This window comes from Ursus americanus, chromosome 1, assembly GCF_024610735.1.
Source record: "Ursus americanus isolate L20-20 chromosome 1, mUrsAme1.1.p, whole genome shotgun sequence".
Taxonomy (NCBI): Eukaryota; Metazoa; Chordata; class Mammalia; order Carnivora; family Ursidae; genus Ursus; species Ursus americanus.
The window spans coordinates 45,986,595-46,004,192 of NC_142127.1; the positions used below are offsets into that span (position 1 = coordinate 45,986,595).

At 36.4% G+C, this 17,598-nt stretch overlaps 1 protein-coding gene and 1 pseudogene across 1 annotated transcript in view; both read left to right on the forward strand.

The window, feature by feature from the left end:
- Positions 1-17,598, forward strand: part of B3GALT1 (beta-1,3-galactosyltransferase 1) — a 512,358-nt gene that overhangs the window by 168,951 nt on the left and 325,809 nt on the right. The window contains exon 2 of the mRNA XM_087861203.1: positions 5,532-5,636. The gene's annotated coding sequence lies outside the window, so the exon portion shown is untranslated. The remainder of the gene's footprint in view (positions 1-5,531; positions 5,637-17,598) is intronic.
- On the forward strand, positions 10,371-14,478 carry LOC148110751 (large ribosomal subunit protein eL21 pseudogene; annotated as a pseudogene).

Genomic DNA, 17,598 nt, shown 5'->3' on the forward strand with positions numbered 1-17,598 from the left:
TTCAAATATAAATTCCAAGCAACCTATTTGGATGAATGGGGTGACTTCTAAAGGATGAAGAATTATGAATACCTAACCCCAAATCTTTTACACATGAAAAGTTTGCCCAAAGGCAGAGTGAACAACGAGAAGCCAGATCTTCAGTAAGAATGATTGAGCTTTTTTCCCTCTCTTCTCTTTCTCTCTTCCCCTCCTCTTTTTCTTTCTTTCTTTTTCTTTCTTTTTCTTTCTTTCTTTCTTTCTTTCTTTCTTTCTTTCTTTCTTTCTTTCTTTTCCTTCCTTCCTTCCTTCCTTCCTTCCTTCTTTCCTTCTTTCCTTCCTTCCTTCCTTCCTTCCTTCCAGGGGAGGGCAATTACCACATACCAGGTACACATTAAGTATTTTATATATATTATTTCATTAAATATCATAATAAGTCTATAGGTATGTGTATTTTATGAGTGAGAAAATTCTGCCTGAACTAACCACTTGTTAAATACTAAAGAAAAGGTTATTAGATAAAAAAACAGGGCAAAACCAACTGTATATTTAATGAGATCTGCAATAATAATTAGGATCTTTAAAGAACTTAGATACACAAGTTTTCTCAAAGTTAGGATCTCAGTACTATTTATGGGACATATCCTACTCCTTCCCACCTCATCTGGGAAACTGAGTGTCCAACTTACATTTTTTTCATAAGGCTGTGTATGCATTTGTCACAGAACTTGCCAAATGGCATTAAATTATCTTTTTCTGTGTTTATGTCTTGTTACCATCAATGGCTAAGCTATGAGTTACTTTAGAAGACAGGCAATGTTTTATTCATGTACCTATAGAGACTTGCACAGTGACTGGCACAAGTAGGAGCTAAATATATATCTTTGAACTTACCTAAGGTATGCATAAGGTAAGCTAATTCCTAAAATTGAACTTCTAAAATAATTCAGTCCTAATCACTAATTGCAAAGATTTTATTTCCTCTTTCAAAATGTTTCAATGCTGTTATACAGATTTTAGTACTTAATAAATTCATTAAGTTTGGACCTGCTTAAAATTTGCTCTAAGAACACAAGAAAGTCTTATCGGATACAAGCCTGCAGACTGAATGTCATGATGTGACATCTCTTTGAGAGTTAGTGGGGAAGAAGGCTGTAACAATACAAAAAAACATTAAAAATCATCTAGAATTTTACACCACAATTATTATTTAATGGATTGAGATTGAGAAAGTCTTAAGTGCCAGTATTTATAAGGTTCCTCAAATCTTACAAACCCAACACCACCTTTTTCCCTTAAAGTATTTCTTAAAATTCCAGTGAATATCAAAGCATGACTAAGGAACTGGGAACACAGAGAGCTGATATTTACATTGGCAAAAAGAAAGAACAGAAACCAAACTAAAGTGAGATAGGTAGAGTGAAAATTAGAGAAGGGAAAATTACAGTTAAATGCTAGGAAAATGTTCCATCGTGTTAACTATTCTAATCATTAGCTATTTGGTTGGGGAATAAAAATAAAACATGGCATTTAAAAAATGTATTGCTTGGGGGTGCCTGGGTAGCACAGCGGTTAGGCGTCTGCCTTCGGCTCAGGGCGTGATCCCGGCATTATGGGATTGAGCCCCACATCAGGCTCCTCTGTTAGGAGTCTGCTTCTTCCTCTCCCACTTCCCCTGCTTGTGTTCCCTCTCTTGCTGGCTGTCTCTATCTCTATCGAATAAATGAATAATATCTTTAAAAAAAATGTATTGCTTGGTCAAAATATCTACATTTCTTAAGTATTAAATATGTCAAAATTATACAAACAGTAACTGTAATTCCTAATTAGAACTAGAGAATTTCTTTTGAATTTGTCACTGACCAGAGTTAGAACATAATAAAAGTGTTATTTGACAGTTTGAACTACAACCTGACAATATTTTCTGTGGATACATGGAATGGTTCTCATGTTTGAGAGAATTAGAGTTCCAGTTACTTTAGAGTTTTAGTGTCCATTTTTGGGGCTGCCAGGAGAATGCAACCCAAACACTAAATGGTCTGGTCAGAGACTAGGAAAGACAGTAGAAATCAGTAAGAGGCAATGTTGTGGATGTCTGCTTGATAAAATTCAAAGCATTCATTATTCATCATGGTCTTGGTTTAAAGTACGCTTCTCATTCCAAGGCTAATTTCTGAACTACTCACTATTTCTAGCATGTTTCCTCTTACAGCAATCTTTAAAAAATCATGTTGGTTTTCTTCTAGATAGTTTCACAAAATAAACAACAGCATAGTTCTCTTTAAAAGGCATGGAAATTCAATAATTATATGGTTCATGTTTCATTTATTCGTTTTTAAATTATATTCTTTCATCTTTTTGATCTTATAAATGACTCTTCCCATTTTGGAAAGAATTTTGGACAAATAGTTTAGAAAGCCATAAAAAGGAACAAGATGATTTTTTTTTATACCAGTTAGACGAAGGAAAATTTTCATGTGCTTTAAAAATTGGATTGCCCACAGAGGGACTTCATTTAAAAGTGTGTTGGGGTGGCGATGAGGGAGTTGTATTTACCTAAAAGTACTTTATATTGGAATGCTGGTCCATTCATGATTATACTTCATTTGTATATCAAATACTGTACCTGTCACAAGCTTGGATTTATTGTCAGTATGCATAATGTTGGGAGAGCCTGCAAATCCCTCGTTGGCAGCAGAGTCACCGGAAGTAGATGCACCTGTCTTCCCAGCTGGGATTTGCTCATGGGAAAGAGGGTCATTTAACACCATGTTGTCCTCATGGACAGCTGTATATTTAAGCTGCCGTAGGGTGTGGGAGACCTAAATTCTGTTTTTAAAAAAGCCTTCAATGTCCAAATGAAATTTGACATGAAAAGTATTTTGATGTTTTGATTCAGTTGATTTAGAGAATATTTAGGCTTGGTTTAATAGAAAAGCATTATTTAGTTTGCTTTGGTCTGATCACTCTAACAGCTTTTAATGATTCACTGAACACCAATATTTTCAGCTCAGCTTAGCTTGGGGTTTAGCATAAAATAGTTCATTCTGTTTTGATGCAAGCCCTTAGTTAAAACATGGGACTTCTCTCAGTGCTACAGCCATAACTCTTTTATTTTGTCCATTTTAATTGTCTATTTTCCTCTAACAGACTCTAATTTCCGTAATAGAGGTTGTGTCTCTTTTGCTAACCATCATTTTTTTTCCTAGGATGCTGCCACTGTGTTAACTCTGGGTATATATGTGCTTAACAAATCTTTGTTAAGTGGACACGTAAACAAAAGAATGAAGAATTGTTTTTCTTTTCTCTTTTTTTTTTAAGATTTTTATTTTTTTATTTGACAGAGAGAGAGACAGCCAGCGAGAGAGGGAACACAAGCAGGCGGAGTGGAGAGGAAGAGGCAGGCTTCCAGCGGAGGAGCCTGATGTGGGGCTCGATCCCAGAATGCCGGGATCACGCCCTGAGAAGGCAGACGCTTAACGACTGAGCCACCCAGGTGCCCCTGAAGAATTGTTTTTCACTGGCCAGGAAGGAGGTAAAGACTCCTTCATAAAGACTAGGTGATTTCTGAAAATCACTCCAAAACTGAGAGGTCTCTTTGAGTCCCTTTGTTTTTTATTTTTTTTTTAAGGTATTTACTTACAGTATAATTTACTTACAATAAAACATAGATTTTTGTGGGCATAGTTCCATAGAGTTTTTTCAAGTGTGTCTGCTTATATAATCACTATCCCAGTCAAGATATAGAATTTTTGGAGCACCTGGGTGGCTCAGTCGGTTGAGTATCCAACTCTTAGTTTTGGCTCAGGTCATGATCTTGGGGTTGTGAGAGAGAGTCCCACTTTGGGCTCTGCACTCAGCACAGAGTCTCCTTGTCACTTTTCCTCTGCTCTTCCTCTCTCTCTCTCTGTCTCTCTCTCTAATAATAATATCTTAAAAAAAAAGATATAGAATTTTTCCATTATCCCAGAAAGTGCCCTCATGCCACTTTCCAGTTAATCTCTCACAACACTGTTCTGATTATCACCATAGCCTCTTTTTTTTTCACCTTTTCTAGAATTTCATATAAATATAACCATAACCAAAGAAAGTATTCACTTGTTTTATCTGTAATAATAAGATTAATAAGAAAGGACTATGTTATTTAAAAAACTGCTATATGCCTCTGCTTGGAGGATTTATTGTCCTGCCTTCCCCATTCTCTAACCATTAGCTTTTAAGAATTTCAAAGATAGGGGTACCCGGGTGGCTCAACCATCTGCCTTCCTCTCAGGTCATGATCTCAGGGTCCTGGGATCCAGCCCTGCATCCGCCTCTGCTCAGTGGGGAGCCTGCTTCCACCTCTCCCTCTGCCCCTCTCCCTGCTTGTGCTTCCTCTTGCTCTCTCTCAAATAAATAAATAAAATCTTTAAAAAAAAGAATTTCAAAGATAAACAGAGTAAGATTCCTAGAAGTAGAGTTCAGAAGTACCATCAAACTTATATCATCGTTTTGTGCACCTCCATACATGGGTCATTTGGCAAATCAAGACGGTCAAGAGGGGCATATTTTAGAGCTGGGAACACAGCCTTGTCTTCCTGACTTCTCTGAGCTTTACACAGCACTACACCATTGGTTTCACTTATCCTCGAGACAGTTTTATGGGTAAACATACGTATGTGTAACAAATTGGAGAGGTTAAGAAAGAGCTCCAAAATTAGATATTTCCCCTAGAAGTTTTCTTTAAAATGTATTTTCAGTAACATATAACTCTTTGTGATGTAGAGGGTGGTGTTTGGGTAGAATTGCAAAGGAGGTTTGCAAGGAACTGTAGTCAGTTTGCAGGGAGTGGAAAGAGGCTTGCCAACTAAAGCCTGTAGAAAATGGATTCATCGAATTAGAGCAGTCCATGATCAACTGCCAGAGCCGGCTTATTTTCTTTGCTAGTTCCAAAAAAAAGAATGCCTGAAACTTTGTGGTGATGGAAGGCTATCTTATAGGTCATGCTGGCAGAGCACACTTTTTCACTGGCTCAGGTCAGTATTTTTATAGACTTGATGGGGTACTTAGGGCTCTGGTAGAGATTTTTAGGTCAGAAAAAAAAATTAGGCATAGGAGATTAGGGACCAAAATGTGTTAGTTTATTTCATAGCAGAGTAGAGCAATAAAACAGTCTTAGCAAAGCCACAGACAGGACTGACTAAGCCTAACAATTTTCAACTTCTTTTGCAGAAAGATTTGCTGTTACTAGTGAGACCAAAGAATAAAATTGTGATCTAGGGAAAGGAAGTAAATAATCATGAAAAATAGTTAATATGATGTTATAACAAGGAAGACATCTTTCATTCAAAGGTGGATGAGGGGGAGATTATAAATGATTTAAAGGAAGAAAATTCCTTCTTTAAGTTAAGTGTTCTGCAAATGCTGATTATTTTGTACAAGATGGTTGGTTTGATGCAAGATATGTGGCAATTTCATGAAATGGCAAAAAAAGAATGTGAACAAATTGAAAAAGAATGTTAATGTTAGCTGACGCGTACCAAGGTTATTTATGTCTTTTTCTTTCCCCTTAGACCCGGTAGAGACACTTCAAGAACGGCTCAGTCCCGGAGTGGAGGGATTGTGTGAAGACCCTGACTCTTTACCCTGAGACAAGGTGCAGAGGTTTTCATTATAGGGTAAGAGCCAATTCCTATTTTTGGTTTTGTAGTCTTTGAAAATTGATGAAACTGTGGGGTACAACTAGGTGGCATTACCGGAAGTATTCAGATGCTCTGGATTTGCTTCTAGCTTTGCAGTAGCTCGTGCTGTATACCTTTCATGTGAAATATGTTCAGATCTAATGCCTTGGCAGATACGATCGTTACGTTTGAAATAGGATGATATGTAGAAACAGTGCAAATTGCAAAGCAGCAATCTGACCATTTTGGATTAAAACATCTTTAGCAGAGATTCTCTTGTCGCCTACTTCTCAGCCTGTTTCTTACCACGCCCACACAGAAAAGGACAATCTTCCTGTGATACGCTACAGAGGCTGCTTACTACCAGGGGCCACTGGCACTGGTAACCAGATCCAGAGCAGCTCCAGGGCTGAAGGGTTTGAATCTTAGTGCATCTATACACCGTTACCCGGGGGAGCTCTGCTGGGGAGCAATAGAAGCTTTCCTTTTTGAAAACACTGAAGCGTCCCCGACTTTGTCTGCATCTCAGTGATTGGAGTCTGGGTTTAGAGGAGTTTTTCTTATAGAAGAAAAAAAAAAAAAACTTTGGGTCTCAAATTTTCACATCAAGTTAATTTGACCTAAAGATTGACCAATAGCCCTGATTTTGTATCTAGAAAATTGAACCTAAAATATTTTCTCTGTCCTTTCTATGAGTACAGTGATAAAGAAGTTCTCTCCTAGAGAATCCACAGGTACATTTCAATTCTGGCAAGGGTCCTTGTTGTCCTAGGGCTCTGAGGAAGTTGACATTAGACAAAACCTGCCCTAACAGTCACAAGGACTCTGCGTGGTCTGAGGTCTCGCTTCATATTTGGTCTAGGTTGGGTAAGTCCTGTTAGTTGTCTTAATTATCATTTAAAAAAACAAGTAAGTGTTCAACAGATTTGGGGCCTGATTCAAACCCAGACTGAATATTGCAGAATTATTGGTTTCAGGCTAATGGGACTTGGATGCTCTCTGGTTATTTCTTCTGTGCCTTATTCCAATATCATCACAGGTACCAACATAATTATGACCTTAAGAATAAATGGTAACAACAGGGATGGGATACCCATTTTGCCATTTCTATGCCATGAATGACTGGCATAAAATACTCTTTGGTCACAATTCTAGAAGTTGTCTTATCTTACCAGGGTTTTTGTCTTGTTCTGATTTGTCTTGGTATTGTAACCTTGATGTCTCAGGTTTTGCTTTTTTTTAAATTTTAATTTTAGCTAACAATTTTTTAACAGCAGTTTTAGGTCTACAGAAAAATTAATTGAAAACTATAGAGAATCCCTATATATCCTCCTCCAAAACACACATAATTCCCCCTATTATTAACATCTTGTATTAGTATGGTACTTGGTTACAATTAATGAACCAGTATTAGTAGGTACATTATTGTTAATTTAAGTCCATTACATAGGAGTTTACTCTTTGTATTGTACATTCTTTGGGTTTTGAAAACTGTATAATGACATATTTCCATTGTTACTGTATCATACAGTATATCATACAGTACTGTATACTGCATTATATGGAAAATACCAAATATTTTAACCACCCTCAAAATTTTGTGTTCTTTCCCTATTTGCCCTTCCCTCCCCTCACTGAAACCCTGGCAACCTCTGATCCTTTTATTACCTCCAGAATTTTGCCTTTTAATAGATGTCACATAATTGCAATCATACAGAAGATAGCCATTTCAGACTGGCTTCTTCTACTTAGCAATATTTTGCTTAGCTTTTAAGTTTCCTGCATGTCTTTTTGTGGCTAAATAGCTCATTTCTTTATATTGCTGAATAATATTCCATTGTATGAATGTACCGTAGTTTGCTTATCAATTTATTATTGAAGGACATCTTGGTTTCTTCCAAGTTTGATGGTAATGAAAAAAAAAAAAAAGCTGCTCTGAACATTTTTGTACAGACTTTTGCATGGACATGTTTTCAGCTCATTTGGGTATATGTCAAGGAGTGTGATTACTGGATCTTATTGGTATGAGTACCTTTAGTTTTGTAAGAAATCTCCACACTGCCTTTCAAAATGGCTGTATCATTTTGCATTCCCAATGAATGAGAGTTCCTGTTGCTTTACATCCTTACCAGAATTTGGTATTGTCAGTGTTTTGAATGTTAGTTATTCTAATAGGTGAGTAGTATTTTCTCATTGTCTTAGGTTTTTAATATAATGTATTACATAAAAGATTGTCACTGCCCAAAATACTCTAGACACTGAGCCACTAGAAATTTCATTAGTATTTACTTGGTAATGAAAATGATTAAGAATGTGGGTTTTCTTCTGATAACATTCACTGTGATAATGCCTTCTTATGAGATAAGAGTGTGTGTACACCTAAAGTGTGTATTTATGTGTGTCTGCGTATCTGTGTATGTCTACTACTCTCTATTATACAAAGAGATAATAGGCAAAGACTTTTCTAGTAATAATACCATTGAAATGAAAATAGGCAGAGTGTATCAAAGATATTTTTGTTTCTAAAATTGAAATATGAGTATTCTATAGATCCTGATGTTATAAGAGGCCATGCTTGATGTTGTATAAAGCTAGCTTTCTGGCATGAGTAAGCCATTTCAAATTAAGCATTCCTGCTTTTTGTATTCAGTTAAATTCACCCATGTAGATATAGCTATAGGAAGGAATTCGTCATTGTCCTTCCAAGTTATAATTTTTCTGTAGGCTTGGTGCATGTTTCTGCTTTAGATTTGATTATATTGCTTTGTAAATATTTCTGATGAGATAAACTTCCATTCTAGAGGGCTACTTTCTCAAGTATAAGGACTACTCTCGTAATTCTATCTTTAAAACACAGCACATTGCCTGTGTTAAAGAAAGAAATTTCATGATACTTGTAAAGTAAGGAAGACTTTATTTAAGAGGGACTATGGCAGTGGAGTTTTGCAGAAGGGGAGGGAGATGGGGCTCAACTCCTAATACAACAATGACAAGTAGAGATTTAGAATCACAGATCAGGGTGGGGATCAATGGATGGAAAATTACTGGGGCTAGTAGAATTCTCACTAGACTGATTCAACAGGATTCTTACTGAAGGCAGGCCAGGGTGATAAGATATGGAGGGTGGAGGATGAGAAATTTGATCAAGGATAATATTAAGGATAATCAGATACCAAGGAAAGAGGATTTTCCCTAAACTAACTCAGCAGAATTCTTGCTAAAACTGGACTAAGCAGGCCAAAGAGAGAGCCCAAGGTCGGAGCTTAGTTGAGAAGAGGATTCAGAGGAGCCTGACACAGATTTGGTCCAGGAGAGAGTCTTTGTCACCTGACACATAGTAGAATTTTAGTGAACATGTATTGTTATTATATAGATGGCTTTCCATCAAATACTACAGGAATCTATTAACAAAGTCCTAAAGACACCAGGCAAGCATTATAATTTAAGAAAAAAAGAGGGAAATCACTTTAATCACGTAAATAATTTTGTGTAATGTTCAAGACTAAGCTATTAAACAGAGCACAGATCTGGTTAAAAAATTAAACAACTAATATATGTGAACAGTTTCTAAGTGCAAAACAGAATCTCAATGATGACAGAAGTGCAGAGATAACATAGACATGTTCTTACTTTCTAAAAACAATGCACTTTAGTGGAGGAGGGTTGGGGGAGAAGGGAAGGGGAATTGTATTAGTGACATAGATTAAATATATATACAAATTTTATAAAGAAATATAATAAAAATTATCTTAAATTTAGGATGTACCTTAACTTGGACTAAACTTTAAATCTAGGTGGCAAATTCATTGATATCATAGTATATGGAAGCCTGATTTTCTAAACATTAGCATGCATAAAAGTTACCTTGAGTCTTTGTTTACTCATTCTCTTGGTCCCTACTCCTCGGTATCTGAGTAATTTGAAGGATCTGTGATTTTTCACTTTTAACAAGTACTCCAGCTTATTTTGTTACAGGGACCTGTAGGGCATGCTTTAGAGAACCCTGATCGGTACGCTCTACAGTTTTCCTCCCTGTTGAATGGTTGATGTTAGAAAGTACTGCCTGAGAATAGGGTGATAGGGAGATCAGCCCAAATAAAGGAACCAAAAGAATATGCCAACAAGATTAACTTCATGGCCCCTTACAGAGGTGTGGTTGAAAAGAGGATTGTCCTAGAAGTCTGAAAATGAGAAAGCAAACTAATCAGAGAGACCAGCACAAAAATTCTGTCCAAGATTAGAACATTTTAAGAAAGAATGAAATGCATATTTTGTAAATAGAATATTTTCTAAATAGATAAAATATAGTACATCATCAATATTCAATGAATTGTTTATTTCAAAGATATGAGTTACGGTATTTATAACTATAGGGAGAGTGATAAATACCCAAGAAGTCCAAAAGTGGGGGAATGACTAAGTTAATAAGTATCACTATCCCAATGTATTTTATTTTCACTGCTTTAAAGAATGCTGTTATTTAGAAAGTATCTAACATAATGTGATATCAAAAGAAAAATGAGAAATGATATGACTGTTTCTGCCTAATATATTTATGTATATGTGGTGAAATTTTAGGTGTTTTGAATTCTAAAATTTTCTTCAATATTATATGGTACTCACAAAATCAAATACTAGAATCTAAAACCTAGATGAGGTGGATCAATAATATCTGGAATCAGACACTTTGGTCATGAATTTTTAACAGTTAAGAGTAAATAATTTTTGCCTTTTGGCCAGACCCACCGTCTTCCAGTAATTTGCCGAAATAACCAACACAGAGGGAAGAGGAGAGGCATCCGCTATATGTTCTCTAGGTCTTTTAGAAAACATGAGGTGGTTCCTTTGCTATATACTTGCCAATCTGCAGGAAAGGTGATATAAACATCAGGTGAATGGCACTGTTCAAAAAGGAACACCCTACAAATGTTACCATGGCAAGCTGGAAGAGTCTATAGTGTTACCCAGCATGCTCTTGGCAATGTTGTAAACAAACAAATTAAGGACAAGATTCTTGTCAAGAGAATTAATGTGTGTACTGAGCATATTAAGCACTCTAAGGGTCTAGATAGCTTCCTGAATCATGTGAAGGAAAATGATCATAAAAAGAGGGAAGCCAAGGAGAAAGGTACTTGGGTTCAACTAAAATGCCAGCCTGCTCCATCCAGAGAAACACACTTTGTAAGAACCAGTGGAAAGGATCCTAAGCTGCTGGGATCCATTCCCTGTGAATCCATGGCTTGATAAGTGACAAAAGAATAAAAGACCTCTGGACTGTAAAAATGTTTCCTTTAGTTGAGTAGAAATGTGGTATGCCCTCCCCCAAAGAAATATTTAAAACAAAAAAACAACGATGACAACAACAAAAATTTAAAAAACACAAAAAAGTAAATAATTTTTAAGTAAAAAGGTGTTTTGAAATTACATTATTATCAAGCTCCAGGTAAACTCTAAAGCAGTGATACCCCCATCTGGCCAATTATTAGAATCGTTTGGGGGACTTTTTGGAGATATGGATTCCTTAGAATCTAGACAAGTAGTTAAGTTTCTGCAGTTCTGAGTTTAGCTCTGGAATCTGAATTTTTTGAATACTATATTGATGGCCTTATTGATTAGCAGAGTTTGGTGACCACTGCTGTGGGGACGACAATTTATGTCTTCAAGAATTTCTGCAATGATCAATATATGCCAAGAAAATGCAAGTTAAAAATAATGTCAAATTCTAGAATGTTTAATGTCTATAACATAGTAAATACAGTAGAAGTTCAGAGGAGGGGAAGAATAACATGAAGAGGATTATTTGGAAGGATCTTCTTGAACGAGAATCTCATAAGCATTGGTGGCACAAGTAGCCTAAATCCTGGAAAAACCATCATCATCTTAGCAACCTTCATGTTAATATGAGGAGTAATGGCACTGTGAGACACGTAGAGATAGCAGTAACACAGTCGGCCCATTTGGGGATGCCAGGTCTTTCACCAATCCAAAGTGTAAGCCTTACATCCTTTCCTCAGAGCTCCAGGTCCCTTTCAGGCTTTTCCTCTTGAGCTGGCTCTTGGTTTTGAGGCAAGGGCTACCTCCTGGTTGAAGAGGCTTTTCAGCACTTCAGGCTGGGAAGCTATGTGAAGTCTATAAATCATTGTTTCTTAAGGTGAGGAAAGGCACATCAGCATATTTGTGCAAAGACAAAATCTTTATTATTTATGTTTATTAAAAAGGAATTATGGCTTTTAAAAGACAGAGAATCAATCACAGAGTTAGTTGAAGTTGAACCTTTACAAATAGATATGATTTGCTTTCCCAGAACACGAAAGGTGCAGGTCAGAGTCATTTCAGTGATGGGGACCTCATACACCTAAGTCTTTCTTCTGTCGACTCAATTTCTTCTTTAATACAAATGCTGTTTAAACTTACATTCCTCTAGCTTATGTTGCCTAAACTGACGGTAAATTCATTTTATGCCACATGGGACCTAAGAGTAGGAGGTCAACAAATATTTTGTAAAAGAAAAAAGCCAATAGCAGCTTGACTAGAGTTGACTGAGGAATGGGCATAGGTGAGGCTGGACGTGACTGGTAGTCATAACTGAGCAGGACATCAGGTCCCAGAATGAGGAATTTTGTCTTGGCCCTACAGTGAGGGTTTCTGAGAAGGATAATGAGAAGATAAATGTGAGTTTTGAGGAAGAAAATCAGCCAACAATAAAGAAGATGGATTAAAGAGAGGAGGAACAGGAAATGCAATTAGCATACTAATTAGCTAATTACCATGTGAGGAAACCCGGGCAACGCTGTTGGCAGTGAAAAGAAAAAGAAAGTGGATAACAACGAAGTTTTTCAACTCAATTAGAGTAATATTGATTAATCACCTACTAAGTGCCAATCACTCTTCTAGGCCATTAGGACATCAAGTGAACAAAATGGAGCATATATTCTGTCAGAAAAACAAACATAAAGAGCAATAACAAATAAATACAATAAATAATATGCATTATATATATATCATGTTGGAAATTTTAAGTGTTATAGAAAAATAAAAATTTGAGCAGAGTAAGGGGGTTAGAGCAGGAGTTTGCCATGTTACATTGGATGGTCAGGGGAAGCCTCACTGAGAAGGAGCAAAAGTTTGAGGATGGTGAGAGAGTGAGGCAATACCCTAAAAGAAGAGCCTTTCAGGCAGAAGAAAAAGGAAGGGCAAAGACCCTAAAGTGGGGATATGTCACTAATAGCCACATTTTAAATTTAAAATCTATCCCAAGGCAAGATGCTCAATTGTACCACTCACCAACTACTGAAAAGGAGGATTTTGCTGCTGGAAAGAATCTTCTTCCTTCCAAGTTCTGCTTCAGGCCAAATTGGATTAAATTTCAAAAGGACAAAGGAAATAGAGTGAATTAGGGAGTCAGCCTTGGGCCATACCCATAGTTAAAATCAGTGAGAGAAATGAAGGTGATAGGAGAAGTCAGAGAGAAACCAGGATCTAGTCTGTCCTTAGGGTTGCAAAGAGGGCTTGGCTAAGAAAAGGAGACTCCCAGGTACCAGTGCTGCAAAAAGATGAAGGAGAACACAGACTGCAGAAACAAAAACGCAGTGGGGTTGAGGGAAGGGGTGTTGGGGTTATGAAGGCCGTTGATGACCCTAGAGGGAGCAGTTTCAACTGAGTAAGAGCACGGTCATGTTTCCTATACCAGAAACAGTGGACAACCTGTGTTCTTATCCTAGACAAGTTGATTTTCAACAATCCATTAAGGATATTTTAATAATGTTCTGAAGTCCATCTTTGATAAAAAGTGTTGACAAGTTTGAAAGAGTAAAATGAAATGTGTTAGGCTTCAAACTGAGGAGATATGCAACTTCTCCTTCCCCTTTGCTCTTCCGTCTGCTCTGATTTCAGAACAAGGCACAGTTTTGACATGTTAAAGATCTGAAGTCTCCACGTGCTTTGGTGGGGAGATGCTGCAGTATTGCTCAATTTGCAGAAATTCTCTGGCCTAAAGTATAGTTTTCCTCAAGTCTTCACCAAAGCTTGTATTTTATTAATGCATCAAGTCTTTTTCTAGGACACGGTGATGTTCTGGTTTTAGAAGGCCAGCAGAAACATACGGGTTATCCTAGGGTTAAGAGGGGAGCCTGTCAGTATTTGGTAGCCTTACAATAGCTCCCTTACTGAAAAATTTTAAAGGATTATAAACATTAAAACGTAGCAATAAGCAATGATTCAATACACATATGTTCAATGTTAATAAAAAAAATGTACAGATATCAGGGGTTTATAAAATTGGTACAGTCAGCCATGCTTCCTGCTTCCTGTGCTATGACCTAGAATTCGTTCTTTAAGACATCTTTTTATGTTATGTAGTGAGCCTATCAGAAAAAGTGCTTTGAAAGCAGTGGGAGATTAGCCATTTAAAGAATGGAAAAACATCTTAATGTAAAAAAAGAGATGGACTTGGTATTCCGGAAAACAAATAGGGAAAGTGTGTTAAAGTTGATGTGATAGGTGGTGGAAGTTATTTGGAATTTCAGGATTGATGGTAAAGAACCTTCGGAAGATCAGATTCATATTTAAGGTCAATCCCTTTGCCCTTATTCTCTTCTTGCCTCTTCCTTCCAGATTCCCATCATCCTGCGCCTGTTAAAACCTGCTCAGGAAAGGATCCACTGTTACAGTCTTTTATAACTTCATATAAATTTAAATCAGTGTGTTACCTCTCCCAAGTGTATTTACATTTTAAACAGGAAAGGAAGGCTGCGTCTCCATTTAAAATAATTACAAATCAGCCTGCTCAGATCTGTATGAAAAACCTAAGAAATTTTTTTCGGTTGTTTTTTGACTTAGTAGTTGCATTTTTGTATATATTATTTGTTAGCATTTTATAGCAAAGGAACTGTATAGTTCCCAAAATTGCAACATGATGAGATTCTCATTGCTTTTAATTAACCTGCCTTTTTCTTTCTTAACTCCACAATTAATTTGGCTAAATTGGTTAACAAACGAAAAATTGTAACTACACTAGTTGCATATTGCTTTTACTATGTACTGTTTAATGCTTCCATCATTATGTTTCACATGAGAAAAATCTTAAAATCTAGATTTAATATTCTGTGATAAAAATCACCATTTTGTCCTTGAAGGCATTGTCCCAGAAATGATATTTTAGCACTATTGGTTTCATTTCTTGGAAGAGAAAAACATCAGAGTAGTAGTAAGATAGTAATCTAGTATATTTGGTATTATGAGACTCAAGGATTCAGCCATAAAAAGAAATCTTTACTGAAGAAAAAATTGGCATATTTTTTTAAGAGGAAGAGAGTTGAATTGCTATATTTGACTGCAAATCTGGCAACGCTAAATGGGGTTACTTAGAAATGAAAGTTTTCCTAAAGCTTTTTATTTGCATTAGTTATTGTAATTGCATTGATAATAGAATTCTTAATTTTTATAAGCACAGAAGTATGCATTGTTTTTTTTAATCCTATAATATCCCCAAATATTTAAGACATATGCTTTATAGAAACAGTGTCAAGAGTTCAGAAATAACAGAAGTAAAACCAATGAATCACCAAAGTAGTAGTTAGTACAAGTTTATTGTACACACACAAAAAAGACAGTCTGCAGACTGGGAGCCCTCAAACCAAAACATGGAATGAGGCTCAGAGGAATATTGTTGTAAAGCAATTTATATAGTGAGAAAGCAGTGACTGTTTATTCTTCACGGTGATTGGTTATAATATTAGAATTTTCTTAAACAATAGGGAATTGGTCAGTGGTTACCTCGTAACAACCTTGAGAAACAGTCTAAGTTTTGCTTATGATTTCCAGAGGTATTAGCAAGAAATGACCTGGGTCAGGTTAGTCTTGTGAACTAAGCTAAATTAAGCTTTGCTTACATGACTAACTGGTTTTGTCTGTTCAGGAAATCTTCAAGATTGATCTCCGTTTGTTGTTGTTGTTGTTGTTTATTTGAACCATTCCCCCTTTTGGTTATTCTCGCAGCAGGCTGAGAGCAGACCAAGCAGTATAGCATTATTCGCCATTACTACCTATCCTTGATGTAATCAGACTGAAGAATCACATGTTTGGTGTTTGCATTCAATATGCTGGAGGGCCTTGTAGTCCTTGGCTTCATCATTTATGTGGTTATTGTTGGTTTGATCTATTTGTCTGATCCTGATGGATACCATTTGGCAAGTGAGTGGCTGCCAACCGGCTTTTAAAAACCCTCGAGGTGATACAGTGCACTAGAGATGTTTGTGTGGTGACCATAAGGAGAAAAACAGCAAAGGGTTGAAACATTCACCAGAGGACAGCTTCTCACAAGATAAGATTTAACCAATTAAATGTCTCAAATGGGTTATAATGTTTTAGAAGTGATTTGCATCGGCACAACATGATGGGTTAGCGAGCATCCTCACGCTTACTTGGGACAAGATGAACCCTAAGGGTGCTTAATTTTAGGAGGTGGTGTTGCAGGTGGGTTTCCACCTAAATTAGGCCTGTATATGAGAGGAGCAATCAGATGATTTAATGAGAGGCATCTTTATGGAAACAAAAGAGAAAGCTCAATAGTTTGAGCAATTTATAAATACATTTTCTGAGTTTGAAGAGCAGCCAGTTGAGATTTCCAGACGCGGGGTTCTAAAGCATCTTCGGGTGGAGTGAGAGCAAGCAGGAACGATTGGACAGATTTTCTTGGTTTGCAGTGTGAATGTCTCTAGTGATCTCTCCAAGTGTCCACTCAGCAACAGGCATGAAGATTGTCCACACCTCAGCTGTTATGGTGATTTCTCAGAAGTTTATATTAAGTTGTCCAGCTTTAGCTTGCGTGGCTTCAAGAAGAAGACAGTTTTAGTTTCATAGTGACTCCAAGTCAAAAGAGTGGGAGAAAACTGTAAATGTTAGTTTGAAAAATTCTAGCCAAATATAAGAGGAAGCTAGAAGAATTTAGGATCCAGTCCAGTGTATAGATAGAAAACAAAACCTCAAGAATGTTAACAGCACTAGAATCTGATATCCACGAAAGTGCATTACTGAAGTATAATTTTACTCTCTATAATCGTCCCCATTTCTATCAAAGATAACCACAGTTAAGACTAATTTGTTTGTAAATTAAGTCTGATTTCAATAAACTTGCCCTGGCTATTTACATAAGGGTAGCAAGAATAGTGATTGATCATCTAGTTCTTTTAAATGTACTTTGCTGGAACTTTTCATAGAGTATCTCAGATTGGAATCCAAAAGCCTCTCAAGGCTAGGAAACCATGCCAAGGATTTGCCCAATTGTGTCCTGTTTCAAGGAGAACAGATTCATATTGAATTTATGCAAATGTATCTACCGTCATGAAAAATAAGAATATTTAATAAGAGTTTCTGAATTCTGGAGGGATCAGATATGGAGAAAAAGATGTGTTTCAACTTAACCAAATTGCTGTCAGTTATGGATAGATTGACAGGGAGTAGAAAAGGAGGTCCTTTAAATCTGGAAACAAAATATTAAATAACTAGTAATATTTTAAATGAAGTCATCAAATTTATAATCATTTTCATCAGTTCAATGTTGTATAAGTCTTGTTTTGTTTCATCTTGGGCTAGCAGCTTTATGAATCAATTAGGTTTTCATTAGAATTTTAGAAATTCTTACCAGTTGAGTGTTATGACCTTGGAGTTACCATAACCCTGCAACTTAGAGTTCTTATTGGGGTCTTTTCTAAGAATCTTCTTGAAGATGCAGCACTTTTTTTTTTCTATTTAAATTCAATTAGCCAACATATAGTACATCATTAGTTTCAGATGTAGTGTTCAATAATTCATCAGTTGCATATAATACCCAGTGCTTTTGCCAAATAGTTGATTGTAATTGTATTCAGAGAAGTAAAACAATAACTCATTGTGAGTGACAAAGGACTTTTAAAGAGCCAGGGTTAAAGATCTAGTAAGAGCTCTCTCTCTCACACACACA